Here is a 12,914-nt window from a genome sequence, read left to right as displayed (position 1 = left end):
GGTTGAAGGTTCGATCCCGATCGTACCACTTGACACATCAAATAATCATAATCAGCATATTCGCATCAAGCAACCACATGACCATCATCATACATATTCCAATAATACACATGTTCACATTCAAATGTTCCACACATTATACAATCATACAATGAACATCATCATATCAAGACACTTCACTTTATTTTAAATGCGGCCACTCACGGACGTCCTAACGTTTAATTCTTGAGTTTTGTAGTGAATTAGATCAGACCGACGATGAAATCATCACAAGCACTAAATCGGTTCTGATGTGGAATTCATCAACGAACTAAGTCGCTGTTATCACAAAAATCATCAACAAAAACTGGTTCATTGGGAACACAAAAATCATCAGTAAAAACTGGTTTGCTGGTGACACAAAAATCGTCAGCGAATATCATCCTCTGCTGACTTAAAAATCATTGATAGGAACTGAGTTGCTACCGACCCAAAAATTGTTAACGCAATCAGTCCTACTACTAACGCATGGAATCGTCAACGTATTTGTTCTACTATTTTCCTCAGGAATCGTTGACAAAACTGCATCGCTGCTGACCTAGAAATCATCAACACATTCCAGTCCTGCGGCTGATGCTGGGATCGCCAGCGCGTATAATTTACTGTCGACTCAGAAATCATTGACGAAAACTATGTCGCTGCCGACCCAGAAATCATCAACGCAAACTAAGTTGCTATTGATTTAGAAATCATCAGCGACAAATCGAGTCATTTCTAGTTTTGCCTTCTCCCTTGACTACGCGTAAGGTTTACGTTACAACTTTCCCCCTACATATATCCCAACCCAGCTGAATATAGAATTTCACTAATCAACTCCATTTATCATACATTATCAAGCAACACAAAAGCAAAATCTTTGCATGTACGTTTATCAAGGTTTCTCCCAAATCATCACTTCTAAAATCGGCACCTAGCGTTGCTACAATGATATATTTTTATGTTCTCAATTGTATCATAGCAATGCACCAACACAAATAATAACAATTCTACAACATATAAGGGTTCTATTTCCATACCATCTCATGTCATTCTAAGTATGTTCATCATGATCCCCTCCTCCTCCGTCTCCTGCTGTGGGGTCTATCCCCCCTTCTGGCTGTCGTGCGTCTCCAACATCTCTTTCAGCCGGTGCTCAGCCCACCCCTCCTCCTCTTTCTCCTGCTGAGAAGATTTCTTCTCCCCCTCCGGCGAAGCCTTCTTCCCTTCTCCCAGGGTGTTGTGAGTCTTCACCCTCCACTGTAGCAGGTAAACCCATCTCTGCTCCTGGTAGTAATACATGGCGAGACCTCTTCTCCAATAAATCTGCTGTCTCTTATACCAGGCTACAAAACTTCTCTTTGAATCATTTATCTAAAACCTGTATTATCTCATCTGAGGACATTCAACCTGCTTTTGATATTTGGAAATTTTGTGCTGGGGGCTATGTTTCTGGTAAACGTCCTGGCTATGGAGCCCTGAATGGTATCATTTCCAATGTCTGGAATTGTGAGGCAACCCTTACCATCCATGACTCTGGGTGGCTGGTTTACCGTTTCAAAACAGAGGAAGCCAAACTAGCGGTCATTAGTGGAGGACCCTACCTCATCTATGGTCGGCCGCTCATTCTGCGGCCTATGACAAATTTTTTTGATTTTTCCAGTGAAGAAATGTCCAGGGTCCCTGTTTGGGTAAAGTTTCCCAATCTTCCTCTTTGTTGTTGGTCGCCTGATTGTCTTTCCAAGATAGCAAGTGTCCTTGGAAAACCTATTCAGTGTGACCAACCTACATCAACACTCTCCCGGTTGTCTTATGCTCGGGCTCTGGTGGAAATCGATCTTCTTGAGGAACTCCAACACTCTGTTGCGATCACCCTTCCTGAAGGTCCGGTTCTGCACCAACAAGTGGTTTATGACAATCTGCCTAAGTATTGTCATCTCTGCCATGTTCTTGGTCATACTCACCTCCTCTGCCCCAAAGCAGCCGCTAATGCCACAACTCTTACCTGCCCTCCCCTGTCTCCGGCAGTTCCAGTAGCTCCAGGGAATGTTGCTAGTAGATTGGGTCCTCGACCGCCTATCCCGTCTCAAGCTCAGGACATACCAGCTTCTCAAGGGGTTGTTGGGTCTCCAGTTGATCCTGTGGCTGCCAATGACTGGGTTACAGTGGTCTCTCGCCGCAAATCCAACAAGAGTGATAAGGGAAAGGCAGTAGCAGTATCTGAGCTCGGGCCTGCTTCCCCTGTTGGTCTAGGACCAGTTCGTCCCTCCTCTGCCCCTCCATTGGTGGCAAACTCATGTGCTGAAGAACCTCCTTCTTCTAATGAACCATTAGTTATGCCCGCTTGTGTTGGGGAAGGACACAACCCCTCTCCAACAAATCCTTTGGCTATTACTTCTGCTGAGGGGAACATGGCGGACAAACCTGTGTCTCCTCCTATTGTGGAGGGGTTGGTCCAGAGTCGGGCTCGAAACCGGAAACATTCGGGTCCCAGTAGCAGGATTTCCCCTCCTATTGCAAATAAGTCATAAGGTATATGTTGCCTGGGTGACGGGTGGCGTTGTTTTGATCTTGCAGCAGGGGACCCTACCTTGTGAATTGATGTTCGCTATTGCATGGCTCATGCATTCTAGTTCCACGTCATTCATCCTTGCTGATGGGGCCCCCTCCCTTGGCCTGTTTGTGTGCTTTTGCTGCAGGTGGCTGGCTGTTATGTTCGCTCGTGTAATTGTTTGTTCTTTCTTTTGTACCCCTCGGCTATGCTTGATGTCTTGTTTGCATTGGCTGGTTTTCTCTAGTGCTTGGTGGGAGTCTCTTCCCACAGGCAGGTTGTATTTTCTTTGTCTGTATTTATCTGCCCATATGATTTGCTAGCTTTTCCAGGGGAGTCTGTTCTCCTTGGCTGCTGCTGTTTGTAATGGTTTTGCTGGTCTCCAGCCTGTACTGCAAGCTTGTCTTGCTCTTTTTGATCTATATACTTCTTACATTTGATCAAAAAAAAAAAGTATGTTCATCATGCATAGTTTCCTTCATGATTTCCCTCTCTTTTCTTTGACTAGACATTGTTGTCCATTTTCTCCATAGTTTACACATGCAATTCATCATTTTTATCATAAGTATATTCATAACAACATGCTATAATCATAACTTAATTCACTTGGTTCATAACCATGTAATTTTGCCAATCACATAACAAAATCAAAGCATTAACTTCAACATGAATTCTGTTTCAGCTCAAACACCTTTTAAGGGTTCAATAAGATCACAATTCTGCACATTCTCACATTTCATTTTCACACAACTCTTCAATCAAGTATGCACAATCAATACATTATCATGAACATGAATTTTATCTCAGCTCAAGTATGTTTCACAAGTTAAACAAGGTCACAAATTTAAGATTTTATCATTTCATTTCATCCTTTTTCATCATCTCCCTTGGTCGGTCCTTAGTCAAGGTTGTGTTCATCATGTCCATTCATTTCTCTTTGTTAATGTTTCTGGAATTATGCCCCCCATTCAACCTCATTTTCTTCACTCTCTCTAACTAGTCCTCAATAATCATAGGTGTAAGACCCTAGACCATTCTATTGAAGTTTCCTCCTCCCTTCTGTCCTGAAATCTCTAAGAAATAAGTAGGAAAGTGGTGTTTTTTTCTTACCTTACAATTTTAGGTAACCTTAGGAAAGGTTTTAGTAGCTTCTTCCTCCTCTTTTTTTTTGGTTTCTCCCTCCTTCTATCTGCCTACTCCAACCGGTCCTCTAGACTCCCCCTTCTTCCATGTTTTTTGTTTTTTTTTCTAACTATCTTTTCATTCAACAGTCAAGGGAATTTGCATGCATGTTGTCTTGGTTCTGTTTTCTTTTTAGGGAGGGTGCTAGCTGCAACATTAGTTGCTGCCGGTTATGAGAGAGAGGAAGAGTCTTCTCTTTTTCTCCCCCTTGTATTTATATCCCTCATAACTGTGATGGGGGTGTTTGGAAGGTTGTTCCACTTTGTTCTTGTTCCTCTTTAAGTTATCCTAGAACTGGTTTTCCCCCCTCCCAAATCCTCCCTAGAGCAGGCCGGTTTGCTCCCTTAGATTTTGTTTGGTATAGGCCGGCCTTTTACTTAAATTTTTGCTAGGTTCTATATTCTCCCCTCCTAATAGAATTTCATCCTTGAAATTAAGGAGGTTTCGTGTTCCTTACCTGGTTGTTCAAATAGTTCGGGGTACTTCTTCTTCATTTCAAATTCCCTTTCCCAAGTTCTTCTATTTGGGCGTTTTGCCATAATCATTAGTTATTTCACTCCCCGATCTAGAATTTTTGTGGGCCTCAGTTTCAGTGTTAAGTCTTCCATGACTTGTACCGGAACTTGGGGTAGAACTCGAGTGGGATCCACGTTAGCCTTTCATAGTAAAGAGACATGGAACACATCGTGGACCTTGGCTAATTATGGGTGCAAGTCTACTTTGTAAGTTACTGGCCCAATTTGCTATAAAATTTTAAAGGGTCCGATGAAACGGGAAGTTAGCTTTCCTTTCAATCCAAACCTCAACATGTTCTTCCACAAGGCTACCTTTATGAATACTTGGTCTCCCACACTAAACTCAAGGGGTCCTCCTTACATCCACATACTTCTTCTATCTGTTCTATGGACTTTTATTCAATCTTTGATGGTTCTCACTTTCTCTGTGGTCACTGTACCAATTCTGCGTCAAACAACTTCCTATCCCTGATTTCTTCCCAACATAAAGGAGTCTTGCACCTCCTACCATACAAGGCTTCATACGAGACCATTCCTATTGCGACTTGGTGACTAGTGTTGTATGTGAAATCCACCAATACTATGTACTCCTCCCAGTTTCCTTCAAATTCTAACACACATGCCCTTAATAGGTCTTCCAAAACTTGGATGACTCTTTCCGATTGGCCATTGGTCTGGGGGTGAAATGCAGTACTCATGTCTAATCTTGTCCCTAAGGGGCATTGTATGCTCAGCCAAAGTCGGGAGGTAAACCTAGGTTCCCATCCAAAACAATAGATACGGGGATCTCGTGAAGTCGCACTACCTCGTTTATGTATATCTTAGCAAGCTTGTCTACCGGATCGGTCATCATTATTGAAAGGAATAACACAGACTTCATCAAGCGATCTACGATAACCCATTGATTAGTACTTAAAAGTGCATTTTTATCAAGGTTTTATATCATCATTTTGCACTTGAATTATCAATAACTCCTTAACTAGAGCAAGTTTTATAATAACAAGTGTGATAATATAAGATACTTTTAATTTATGGTAAATATTCATTTTAAATGCAGGCCTATCACATAAATCAAAAGATTGATTGATGAGTTTAACTACTGAAATTGAGAAGAAAAAGAGAGGGCTAAGCTTAGAAAAGAGGTGCTGGTTGAATTCAAATTGGCACCATTCAGTTATTGGATCATAACTGGAGCTGTAGAACTTGGATTTAGGTCTGGTTTATATGGATAGAAAGCTAAGACATAGGCCTAAAACTTTCATGAGAGTCCAAGATTTAAAAGGACCGTTTTCAAATTCAAATCATAGCAACAACAGAGAAGTTAGAATCTGTCCTGCAGCCCAGACACTGTTCAATGTTTAGCCTATATCTCGAGTTCTAAAAGTCCAAATGACCTCATTCTTGTTTTGTTAGAAAGAGGAGACAATTTCCCAAAACTTTCATGAAGACTATCTGTTCAAATTATGATGTTAGCAATGACATTTTCTGCAGATAAGAAGATAAGGATTGTCACCAAGTCAAGAGGTGGCCACCCACTCAACAATTAGTCATCAAATCAATAGTTCTGAATTTTGGCCTATAAAAAGAGGCATTTGCCATGCATTTAGGCATCTTGGTTTTCAGATCAAGATCATGTTCTTGCTCTCTTTTGTGTAGTTTTACACCCCATAGATATTAAAGTCTACATCTAAACCCTAAAAAATGATTGGTAAAGGTTTTTTGATATTTTGGCCAAATCCTAAAGGATAATCATAAACTGGTTATGATATCCATTTTTTTTTCATTTTTAAAACATGAGAAAGATGCAATGCTTTTTGTCTTTTTAAGAAAATATGCTTGGAAAAGTTTTAAGATTCGGCCGTATGCATGAAAACAAAAAATTTTGGTGTTTTTTTTAAAGGGAAATCAGTTTAAAAGTTGTGAAATTTTTTTTGAATTTTTTTGAAAGGTTTTTAGAAATATTTCGGAGAAAACCAAATATTTTAATACTGGATTTGTATCTTATAGTATAAATATACAACCTGATATTATGCAAAATTGGTAGGAAAAACATTTGAGAAAATCAGAATTTTTTTGAAAGGATTTTTGAATTTTTTTTGTTTTTTTAATATAATATTATAATATGTATTATATTATAAATAAATATTTATTAAATATATATGGACTGAGCCGACCCAACTAACTAGGCCGGGCTTAGCCCAAGAAAGGTTTGGGCCGATCTCGGCCCAACGTATCTTTTTTTGTTGTTTTTTGTTTTGGGCCGGACCTGACCCAACCATTTGGGTGGGCCAGATCAGGTCCGACCCATCTTCAGAGTTAATTAATTGCAGAACGTAACAATAGTTCACGTTCTGCATGCAACTTTACAGTTACAGATGGCGGGGAGAATTGGAAGGTAACCTTACAGAGGGGAAGGAACTTTTGTCACTGGTCTGGCGTGCAGTGGGTGGAGGTGATGGTGGCCTGAGTCGCCTGGGGTGACTGCAACTGAAAGAGGAAGAAACAACTCTATAGGAGAGAGAAAGGGCGCATCGGTGGTTCCTGGTGGCTGACAGGTGGTTGGGCTAGTTGCCTGTGGTGGAGCTGGTGACAGACAAGCTGATGGTGGCGTTGTTCAGTGGCTGGAACGACAAAGAGAGAGAAGGAGAGAAAAAATGTGCAGAAACCGAGCAAGGGGCTGATTTTTGGCCAACATTGTACCCCATTTTCTTCATGCTCAAGCCATGAAATCCACACCTATTTATAGGGGATGGAAAAGGGTAATCTTGTCTTCACTCGTAAAAAAATCCAGCCCTTGGTTCAACTATGAAGGATCCTAACTGTTGGCTCAAAGTAGGTCCCATGAACTGTCAAATTTGGCAATTAAAGGCTGTTTGAGTTGGCCTTTTTAGGCCGGTGTCGCGGCTGCTATGTTGTCAATCAGCTTGAACGGATACGGGGTTGTAGAGAAATGTTAGGTGATCATTTGCATGCAAGGTTTGTCAAATTTGGTGAAGGTTAAAGGCATAAATGCACGTGCAAAATAGCCTCCCTGAGTTGTCATTTTAGAGAAAAAATAAGGAAGAAGATGAATAGTCACCAAAACGACACCGTTTTGGTAACGTTCACTTTAGTCCTTCAATTGCTAAATTGTCTCAATTACACCCTATATTGGTTTCAAACTTTTAATTTTATGCAATTACATCCCTGGAAAAACTTTAATTTCAGCCCTAGATTTGCGCGCCTTTTTCTCTTTGGTCATTGGTTTTGGATTTATGAAATTTGACCCTCGATTGATCATTAAACTTTCAATTTCTTTAATTTCACCTCTGATTTCAACCGATTGGGTCCCCATAATTCGACGTATTTTATAGATTCGTCCTTTGCTGCGAATTTCTTCAATTTGACCCCCTAATTGACCAAAAAACTTTAATTTTCTTGTGATTTTGCCCCTGATTTCAATCAATTAACTTGGTAAAAATTAAATTTGGTCTCTTAAAATTCTAATATTCTCAATCAAGCCCAAATTAGGCTCCCAAACTTAATTTTTCACCAATTAAACCCCTAGTAAAATTAATTTGACCCATTTAAAGTATAATTACGTCCTTGCACCTAATTAAATCCTTCAATTGGACCCAAATTAATTCTTAAATATAATTAAAATTTAATTTGGCCCATGATCAAATTAAATTGACCTATTAAAAATTTAATTATGTTCTTGGACCGAATGTTTATGCATATTCGTCCAATAATTATTTAATTTGACCTTGAATTTGGATTGTTTTTCCATATTTGGGCATAATAGGGTACAATTAGGCCTCTAATTTCCTCCAAAATTACAGCTTGGTTTTTATGCATTTTTTGGAATCCTCTTTGGCCTACTTTCTTCACATTGCTGGCTTTTATTTATTTTGGAAGAAAAAGAAGTGAATTTGGGGAATAACCCAGAAATGGATTATGACAAAGGTTGGGGCATTCATCAACCCGAACAGTAGCACCAAGAATTCATAGTGCCTATAGCGGGTCCTGAATACGATCTTCGATACATCTGACTCCTTAATCTTCATCTAATAGTACCCCGACCTCAAATTTATTTTTGAAAATACTCTAGCTCCCTTCAGTTGATCAAATAAATCATCTATCCGCGGTAACGGGTACTTATTTGTCATCGTTATTTTGTTCAATTGACGGTAGTCAATGCAAAGTCCTATGGTTCCATCTTTCTTTCTCATAAATAAGACTGGCGCCCCCCATAGTGAATTGCTGGGTCGTATAAACCCTTTGTCTAGCAACTCTTGTAGTTGGGTCCTTAGCTCATTCATTTCTGTCAGAGCCATTCGATATGGTTGTTGAGCTGTTTGGGTCGTATAAACCCTTTGTCTAGCAACTCTTGTAGTTGGGTCCTTAGCTCATTCATTTCTGTCAGAGCCATTCGATATGGTTGTTGAGCTGTGGGTGGCACTTCTGGGAAAGTATTTATAGACACTTTTAGCTCTCACTCTAGGGGCAGTCCCGACAATTCTTCGGGAAATACGTCTGGAAATTCATTCACCACAGGAATATCATTCAATCGTGGACTTCCTCCATCAAAGTTTAAGATGTATACGAGGTATCCCACACATCCTTTTCTTAGAAATTTCCAGGCCGTTACAAATATTAAGGTGATCAGGTTGGGAATCCTCTCTCATTCGAAAACCATCCTCCTACCCTCAGGTATTTGGAATGTAACAATTTTAGTATAGCAGTCTATCAGGGCCTTGTACTTACTCAATCAATCCATGCCTAGAATTATATCAAAATCATGTAATTCTAAGGGTATCAGGTCTATTTCTAGTTCATACCTAGCTAGACTAACCCCACCCCCACATACATATTATTTGTTTCTACCATGTTCCCCATTAATGTTCCAATTACGAACCTTTTTTTTATTATTTTCACTCCCTTCCCTATTTTGGTGATGATTCTCCTAACAATAAATGAGTGGGTGGTACCCGGATCAAACAACATATGCATATTAAAATTATTCATCTATAGCGTACTTGCCACTATGTCAGATGTAGCCCTAACCTCTTCCTATGTTAGGTGAAAGACCCTCCCTAAGGTTCGATCATTCTATGCCCTTGGTTTTCCTCAGTTGGAGTTTGCTCCAGATTGGAAAGATCTCACCGGCCTATTCACGTTGACAGACTGTTGGTGACTCTGGCTTGGCTATCTATAGCTTTGTGTCTGTCCAGTGTTTCTGTTGGGGCACTCCTTATTATAATAGCCTTTTTCATCGCAGTAATGGCATCCTTGCCCCAGATACTGGTAGTTCATTCATCTATAACCCCCCCTCTGCATACAAAACAACTCCCCGGGGAAACAGAGCAGTCTCCAGGGTGCCTCTGTTCATATTCTTCCGATCACTAGTCACCCCTGAAGGGTTTGCCTTCGAATGAGTCTATCCACTCATCATTTTCCCACTTAACTGATGGTGAAACGATAACATTGACGTTCCTTTCTTCATGTACTGTTCAAACATTCCACTCTTTCCCTTATTTCAAAGCGGCAGTCTACTGACAAAATAATCTCCATCTCTCTTTTTACCTGTTCCCTGGTGTCTCTACTGACTCTCACCAATACAGGTTTCCAAGGCTTGTGCCATCTCAATCAACTCTGTCACTGATTTGAATCGTAAGGCAATCAACCCTTGCCTCAATTCATGTTGGAATCCATCTCTCAGCCTCTCAATCATATGTTCTTTTATGGGGACGTAATGCGGGGCAAACAGTGAAAGGTCATGAATCTCCGCTCGTTCACCCTATCTTAACGCCAAAAAATCTTGTTCTTTAACCTTGCGATGGTATCTGGAATATAACTAATTTTCAAACTGTATTTTGAAGTCGCTCTAAGTCAGAGTTTTAGTTGCACACTTTAGTTAAATAGTTTCCCACCATGTCATGGCCTGGTCGGACAATAACTGAGTGGCACAGTATACCCGCAAGCCTTCGGGTATGTTAATCTGGATCATAGTCTTCTCTACCTTCCTGATCCATCTCCCGACTATCTTAGCATCTTGTTCCTTTATATATGGTTTGCAACCCAATTCCCTCATACTTTTGACCAACCGTACAAGTAACACCATGTTGTCCGTGGTCACGATAATCCCTGGGGTGGCCTGTGGAACCTGTGTGGCTGGAATTTTCTGAGTTGTCGAGCTAGCTAGGCCTTCCATCCCTTCCTTAACGTTTTGGACTAGGATTTCAGGATCAACATAAGGCGGGCGCATCCTTGTTGGAACGGTTAAGGGGTGTGCCTTTATTCTTTTTTAACGTCCCACCAACGTCGGGAGTACTTTCCCCGTCCGATTTGGTACCCGCTCTTCCTCAGCCTCCATGGTTCTTCCCTGAAAGGGTTTAGATGATCTTACTGTAGCATGAGAAGCAGTATCATCCAATGGATCCTCATCCTGCCAGTCTTGGGCATTTCAGCCTTTACTCCTTCTTTCTATGGAGGGTGGCTCGGTTCGCGTCCCCTTTCGTGTGCTCACCATCCTGAGAATAGATCACAACAACATTATTATACTCATTCCTCAGGATCCAAACCAGGGGCTTTGATACCAACTGTAATATCTCAATTTTTCATAGCTAAAATTGATGGTAAGAATTTTTTTTTGTAAGCCATTATGTTCTCGATGTTTTTCACAATAATATTTCGGGAATTGATATATAGATTCCATTCATTAGTTTGGCATAATATACATATGATAGTGTAAATCAACATCTTCATAAAAAAATGTTCATTACACATACTCACAACATAATATTTACATGTTCATAAGTCTACATTACAACCCATTTACATATTCATAAGTTTGCCTTTCTATTCTACTACTACTGTCATTACAAGCTTATACAAAAGTGTCGGACGACAATTACACATTTAATACATTTGTTCATACAAAATATATAATGACATAAACATGCGAATACAAAGTTCTTTGCAAAAGATGCGGACCCGTGGAATGGGATCCCCACGCACCTCGTTGGTGTGACGTCCCTGTTACAGAACAAAATAATTACAAGAATGATAAGCAACTAAAAAGAAGAAAATAAATAACTAAAAGAACATTATCGATACTTTCCGTTTATAGTTCTTTCATAATTCCCTACGTACATAACTCAATCCATATGGTTACACTAATTACCGAAACTAATTATAACTATCAAATCTGGTCATCCACCTCGGATGCCATTAGCCGAAGCTAATCATCGAATTCCACCCGACCATCACTCTAAGAGGCCCTTAACCAAAACTAATCATAATACTCGTCTCGATCATCCTACTAGGATGCCATTATCTAAAGGTAATCAGTACACACAACCCGACCATCCTTTTAGGATGCTATTAGCTGAAACTAATCATCAATTCAACTCAACCATCCATTTCGGATGCCATTAGCCAGAGCTAATCATTAATTCAATCAAACATTTCATAAACGGTTTAATATTCATCACAACACAATAATATATCTTCCATAATGAAATCATTTTAGAAAATTAACATTATGCAAGAAGAAGGTGGAAACCACTGTTGCGATGTCGCGGTCGCACAAATTAATTACCCTAGCTTCAAACACAACACACAAGATAGTATAGAGCAAGCAAGGGGTCGATCCCACGAGGAAGATTCAAGTTAGATTTTTATGCTAGATGATATGTAATTTGGGGGGGGTTTGGACGTTATCTAGGCTAAAGCAAAAGAAAACAGAAAACTATCAAATGAAATTTAATAAAATCAGAAAATTATCAAGAGAACAAACCTTGGTCACAAGCACACATCCACCTACAGAAATCAGAACTGATCATGGAAACGAAACATCAATTTATATTTTGAATATTTATCTCTTCTTAACATTGGTTAGTTAACGGATCCGCCGTATAACTAACCCTAACCATCAAACAATCACAATGTCCGCACTAGTAATTTAATTCAATGGCAGCCTTAAGAACTAGATAAGTTGATTAATCAAGAAAACATAACTGTCCGCAGTCTATGTTTGATTTGATTGAATGTTCTCTCTAAGATTAATAACGTAGATCCGCCACAATTATTAAACTCAGTTGCTTCACAAGTTTATATACCACAACTCTGGTTTTTGATATCAAACTTAGCAATAGATTGTCTACAATAATAACTTAGAGTCCGCTCTAGCAATTAAAATAAACAATCATAGAAAAAATAAGCATAGGAGAACAAACATATTCATCATATAAACTGAAAAGAAAAGGTAAAATAAATCTCACAGTTCTTGAAATCCAAGGTTTCCGCGTCCTTGCAACCAAGAAAAAGTGTTTAGTCTTGCATGTTTGTTGAACAACTAATCAAAAAGAAGAAGGAAGAATGCATAATTTAGGGTTTCTTAGAGGAAGGGGGCATTTTTCTCTTCTTGGCTGGCTGCCCCCCTTCTCTTCTCTCATTCTTTTTATATCCTAGGAAACCCTAGGTCTCTATTTTACAAAATAGTCCTCCATTAAGTAGACTGTTTACATTTAAGTACTTCAATAACTATTTTCCTAAAAAAGGAGAAATAGCCTTGCATGAAATCTTCAAGCTTTGACTTAGAGGAGCTAAATTGCTGAAATAAAAACTTGGATATCGGTTTAGATGCTTCGGAACGTAATTTGGACTCG

Source organism: Populus trichocarpa, chromosome 15, assembly GCF_000002775.5.
Source record: "Populus trichocarpa isolate Nisqually-1 chromosome 15, P.trichocarpa_v4.1, whole genome shotgun sequence".
Lineage (NCBI taxonomy): Eukaryota > Viridiplantae > Streptophyta > Magnoliopsida > Malpighiales > Salicaceae > Populus > Populus trichocarpa.
Note: the sequence above shows the minus strand (reverse complement) of the source record.